The sequence below is a fragment of the Simochromis diagramma genome, unplaced genomic scaffold (assembly GCF_900408965.1).
Source record: "Simochromis diagramma unplaced genomic scaffold, fSimDia1.1 OVJJ01000717.1, whole genome shotgun sequence".
Lineage (NCBI taxonomy): Eukaryota > Metazoa > Chordata > Actinopteri > Cichliformes > Cichlidae > Simochromis > Simochromis diagramma.
The window spans coordinates 614,310-620,545 of record NW_024387503.1 but is presented as its reverse complement, the minus strand read 5'-3'; positions in this window follow the sequence as shown (position 1 = coordinate 620,545).

The window sequence follows — 6,236 nt, the reverse complement described above, 5'->3', positions numbered from 1 at the left end:
AGCCTGGCAATTAAGTACTGAATAATTAATACCATATAGTCATACTACTAATACTTTTGATTTTTTTTAAGTTTAATTCAGTTTTATTTATATAGCACCAAATGACAACAACATTCACATCAAGGCTCTTTATATTGTAAACTAAAGACCCTACAATACTTAAGAGAAAACTCCAACGATGACCCCTTGTGAGTGAGCACTTGGTGACAGTGGGAAGGAAAAACTCCCTTTTAACAGGAAGAAACCTACAGCAGAACCAGGCTCAGGAAGGGGCAGCAATCATTTGGGAGCGAGGGGAGAGAGATAAAAGACACTGTGGAAGAGAGCCAGAGATTATTAACTAATAACTAATGGTTAAACACAGAGAGAGAAAAATGGTCAGTGAAGAAAGAAATCAAATTAATAATATGCAAGTTTTAATATCAAAGTATACCTATAGTAGCAAAGGTAAATGTGTTCATAATGCATCACATACAATATAATAATATTTGGATCATAAAAACGATTAATTAATATAATCCAACATTGGTACATGAAATAGTCACAGCATTTAATCTATCAATTTGTGTTACTTGACTCAAATATTTACATTTTTCTCGTTCTCAGACACAAATTTCCATCCCTTTGCCCAGAACATGATTTTTCATCACAAACATCTCACTCGTGTTTATTAAAATCAAAGTGCTATCACGGGACAGATTTTTACACTGTTATTACTGTTATTCGTTGTCATTAAAACTACTCAGGTTTATACTATAATAACTACTGGTCGATTTACTCTGTTTACTTGGTTGGTTGGATGATGCTTTCCTTCAATCAAAATATGCTTACCATTGTCAGACTTTAGCTTTAGAGTCACGCTGACAGACATGAAGAAACAAGAACATGGATGTCCATAGACAGGAACAAATCCACTGAGTTTTGTTTTTATTTCACGTTTTGCCATAAGAGCGGGCCGATGTATTACTTTAATGTTGCAGCAAAAGATTTATTCTAATTATTTGTATTTATAATAAGACAGTATAATAGATTTCTATTTTGAATTCTGCAAAATAGTGATGCTAACAAAAGTGAAGCTTTAGAAATAAATATTGTAGTATGATGTTTGCATCCAAAATATTTTGGACTACAAGGAGAAAGTAGCATAACATGAAGTACTGAAATACAATAAAATTACACTTCATTTCAAGTACTGAGTAAATATACTGTGCAGGCAACAGATTTCAGTGGGGGACGGTCACCACTGAACAAATCACTGCTGTAGGGTCTGTAACATGTAGCATACACAGGCTAGATGCCCAAACTTGCCTTGCTTCTATTAACATATGCAGAAATGTAATAAGTTGATTAATTACTGTGAAAACAGTAAACTATTATAATAACTGATTATTGTTTATGTAATTTTCAAGCCAGAAGCCCAACAGCTCTTTGGTCCTAGGCTGCTGTTTTTGAGAAGTGGCCATTCTTTTCCATTTTTTTAACTGTTTCAACAATGACTGAAAAATGATCATTAGCAGCAGCCCTTAGTTCTTGTGCCAAAGTAAACATATATCTACATAATTTGCTTCAGCAGGCCCATTTTCAACAAATTACTGTAGCTTACATATACCATAGTTAGTATAAAAAGTTATTTACAGCAGTTAATCAAACTTTTTTGTTCCCCCATCAAGTTTGCCAGCACCTCCTTTACACCCACCCGGCTCCAAGCCTTCAGAGCTGCAACTCCTTTTCCAGGCCTTAAAAAGAACAGAGGACCCTAAAGCCTCCATAATATTGACACAGATGTTGCGTATAACTGAATTCCCCTGAAAGGAAGGGAGGCTGGTAGACTCAGTGTCTTATCATTGACTTATTTGTAATTATTGCCTCGACTGTCCATTTACTTGATCACAGCTGTTAATATGTTCCCAACAAAAGCAGTCATGTTTACATAAAGTCAGCTTAACGTCGAATTACCTCCTTGATGATTATCTCTTCCCCTCCATTGTTCATAGTTGTTGACTCTACACGCCCTGGCTATAAGTGTATGAAGAAAAAAAACATACACAATTTTTTAACAGAGTCAAAAAGATAGAGATATTTAAGTTCCCTTCTGCACAATTGTTCTAGTGAATGAAGCAGTTAAGACAGCGGACATGATGACTCTGGCCTGCCTGACATGTTAAGAAAGTGAGTTGAACCTGAAAAAAACAAAAGGAACTAAATTTGTATGAGACGTTCTAGCTGCTGTTCTAGTTTGGATAAGATACAATGTTTCATTTGGCCTGTGTTGCTTTGGCATCTGCACATGCTCAGTGAAGGTCAACACCAGTGGTTTTCCCATGTGTTCAGGGAGTGCACGCCACACGTGAGCCGCACTGCACCCAACACACTGGCCTGCGTCTGTTTTCCATTGTGCTGTGCGTATGCAGCTCATATGCAGCGCACTGAAATGTGGTGCAGAGACACTGATGTCATTGCTCCGTTTGCCAGTTGTGGTTTTGAGGTTGAGCGTTTCTGAGCTCGGTGAGCAGCACTGCCCACTGTGGGCTGCTGCATTTGCCGCTCCCTGATTCCCCAGAACTCGGGTGTAACATCTTGACTCTCTAGGTGTGGGGAGGGGTTTTATATGAATACCTCCCTGTTCCTCTAATCATCCAGCAGCATCAACCAGGGAGAAAACTCTAACATGAATTCACGAATCTTAAGATTGATACTGTGTAGAGGACAATAAGCACATCTCTTACAGATTAGATTGCTTGTATCTGTGGCTGAAACATTGTGTATGACTGAAAACTAAACTCAAATATCATGGACCACTTGTTAAACTTAAAGGTCTTGAACACCCTTCTCTATCTCCTCCTCTGAGATTGTCCTTCCTGAGAAATTGCTGCAGGTTTCTTGTGTAAACTCTTATTATGAGCACTAGTTATAATTAGAAAGTTTTATGATAAGTGTGTAAAACCCGTGCTGCTGTTATCTCCTTTAGATGGGGCAGAACTTGGAATTCAGAAAACCCAGAGTTTTCTTCTTCTCAGATGGTAGAAACAGAGGAACTCTCCTTTAATTATTTTACTACTTGAAAAAAATCCTTATTCACAAGGGATCACCATACATTTGATTTGGCAGATTTTTACACCATTACACAGGATGCATTTCCCAACATGACCTATGGATCTTTTAGTTATTACAAAAATGTTTAAATGGAGCCCCTAGATTTCTCACTACATGATTATTGTAGCCAAACAAATAAATGATAATGATAAATAATAACATGATTAAAAAATGGTAAAAGCACCAAACTACAGTGGCTCAATCGGAACAAACTGTAGACACAACACCTCGGGGTCAAGACATACAGCAAAATAATGTAAGTTTAGGAAAAGTTTTGTTTATATACTTTGGTATATTAACTGATTCGGTTCAGTTTTATTTACAGCAACAGTCACCTCAAGGCGTTTTATAATGACCCCCTATGAGCAAGCACTTAGCCATGGTGGGAAGGAAAAACTCCCTTTTAACAGGAAGAAAACTCCAGCAGACCCAGGCTCAGGGAGGGACAGCCATCAACCGTGAACAGTTAGGCGAGGAGACAGGACAAAAGACATGCTGTGGAAGAGAACAAGACATAACTGATAATTAAATGGTCATCCAATCCAGAGTGGTATATATGTCATTGCTGACAAGATTTATCACTTGCATATGTCTTCATTAAATATTGACGACATCTAATAGACCGTTAGTGTAGTTAAGCATATAGACTGGAAAAATGGGGAAAAAACAAGCCTAGCTTAGTCTACAGATCCAAAGCCAATTACTGCACTTAGCCAGGAACTAGTTTAGCACACAACTCTCCATTAAACCACAACTTTTTATTCATTTTATTGTATAAATCAAACATGTTGATAAGAAAAATTGAGATGCTCTTGTTATTCTTGGCAAGATAACAAGAGCATCCCAAAAACATCTGTGCTACCGGTATCCCTCTGCTCCCAGTGTTTGTGCTAAGCTAACCTTCTTCTGGCCTAGCTAGGACTAGGTATCGTCCTTCCCAAAATAAGACTGAGAGCTAGGCTAGCTGTTTCGCCTGTTGTGATTCTTTGAACTAAATCCAAGTTTCCGGTCTGGCTTGAACTTGGTGAACTTCCTCCCATCTTCCCATAGTAACAAAGCTCGTGAGGCTCCTAGAACTTGGTTTCATTTCATCCAATCTTACCTTTTGTTCTGAATCATTTGGTCTCTGTTAAAAAGTTTCTAAAAGTTCATGCAAATATTTCAATATTCAATAAAAGTAATATGGGAAGTTGAAAAATCTACTTCAGGTTTTGGGCCCAGAAATGAGGAATCAAATTTACAACCTGGAAATAGGCTTGAGACAGCTTTAATAAAGAATAAATAAATTCTACTATGTGAACTCTAACTTGTAATTGCTAAACTTGTCAACTTACAGGAAAAGAGAAAGAAAAATATGAGCTGGATCTAAAAGACGTCTGTGTCTTGACTTGTAAATACACCTCTGACTGATTGTCATTATGTCCAATCAGTGGGTAAAGGGTTTTGTATAGGTTACCCCCGAGGTAAAGCTCACATCAAAGGTGCCTGGGGAAAGAGGCTCGCTACAGTAGCTTTAAATAGATCAGCAGGTAATAGGCTTTGGAAGGCTGTAATTGCAGCAATCCCAATGTAGCGAGTGCAACCACCTTTTAAAGCTTGGCATGGGCCAGACAGATTACCATCAAGGGGCTGTGGTGCCACCTGGCAAACACCGCTCTCTGTGATCAGTCTAATTTATGGCCACTGGTCATGCTGAAGCTGGCTCTTAGTCTCTTGTCTCAGCATTTGTTCTGAGTTCTGACAAATAGCTGATGATGATTTAGGCTTTCCTCCTGACAACAAAAAAGAAAAGTGGGGCATGTGAAACCTCTTCCAGACAGGTTTTATTTAACATCGCCCTGATGGCTCGCTCTCAAAGAGAATGCCAAAGAATGATTTTCTGCTGCTTCGAGTCCATCTAGCTGATTTCTTTTTTCTTTTTTAAAAAGCTTGATGTATTTTTTTTCATACACAAAGAATGTGCTAAACTTGGCTCAGCTATAATAACTGCACATTTGTGGGCCTCCTGGACCAAAATTGTCCATTTCCCATCAGAATCCATCTGCAGACCTGTAATTAGGATTATTTTAAGAACGCCAGAGTATCCAGTGGTCATTGCATCGACTGAATCTATCTGGCAGAACCACAGGAGCTGCCCTGAACCCAAACAATTGCACCACAGTGTAACATAAACACAAAACTGAGTGTGTGTTACATTCCTCTCTCCATCATCATCGCTTCCAATGAAACTGTGAATCAACAGCAGGGGAATACTTTCAACATTTGGAGTATTGTTGTGCAGTGATTATGAACATGTGTTCCATGTTTACTTCTCACTAACACTGTTGTCTTTTTGTCTGCAGCAGTATGTCTCAGAAACTCATTTAAAAACAAAACGTCTTAGTCACCCATCACATGATCAGATGTGATTACAATTTGAATAGACAGTGACAACGAGCGAGCTCGGTACATCACATCCCAGCACTGGTTATCTAATCTACTCAGTTCGTTCCTCCGGAAGGCTTTATTTTTCAAGGCCGCAAGCCCAAAGTGGGCGCTCGGCGACTAGCTGAAGTGGCAGAGAAATTTGAGAAAAAGCACCGATAATCCAAGCAAAAACAAAAACATGCACAGAATCCTCTCAAATATGATCTCAAGGCTTTTACCCGCGTAATACAGCCGTGATCAAACTGCCCCTCCACCAACAAAGTAAATCCCAAAACAGCTGGGATTTGACAGAATAAAGTGCCCTCTGTAACTAAAGACAGATGTGGAAAGGGCCTGACTGTAAGAGGTCTGAGCCCCCTTCGGCGGTATCACACCACCCAGAGGCTTCTGCTCAGGAGATCTGAGGAACCGGCTGGGCATTTTTTTGCGTGTTTTTGGTCCGGCTGTGGATTTTGATTATTGTTGTAAGGTAAAAGATCTGTGGGGAAGAGGGCACGCGGGCCACTCTCAACACATGAGGATCATGTAAAGCTGCCTCACCTCTGAACCAGTGGAGTGAACAGCTGCTATGTGTTGATGTAGAGATTTCCTTTGATCCACCTTGATCCGGATTCACGCAAACAGCCGTTTTTATATCATATAGGAGAGTTTCTTTTGGAAAGTGCATGATGTTCAGCTACCAGGTTTTATCTACATGTGTAAATGGAGCATTCTCC